A 296-nucleotide genomic window follows, 5' to 3' on the forward strand; every position below is an offset into this window, starting at 1 on the left:
GAATAAACTTATACAAGAATGTATTTAGTTGTTGCATGAGCATTATCAATAATTGTTACCAAATTCTGATTATATAAGCAATCACTGAATGAACTGAATAAGACTGATTTTAATCTTCAGTCTCAGTCTCATTCTGATTTTGAAAGAATAATCATCTTTCACAGTTTATTCTGAGAAATTACTCTCATTTCACTGTTCTTGAATTAAATCTGGTCATTTTTCACATCATTTCTCTCAGAAATGGTCCATTTTCAGATTTTTTTGAGGCTTGGTCCTGGTGGGACTCACGCCAAGAA

The sequence above is a fragment of the Blastomyces gilchristii genome (genome assembly GCF_000003855.2).
Source record: "Blastomyces gilchristii SLH14081 genomic scaffold supercont1.4, whole genome shotgun sequence".
Taxonomy (NCBI): Eukaryota; Fungi; Ascomycota; class Eurotiomycetes; order Onygenales; family Ajellomycetaceae; genus Blastomyces; species Blastomyces gilchristii.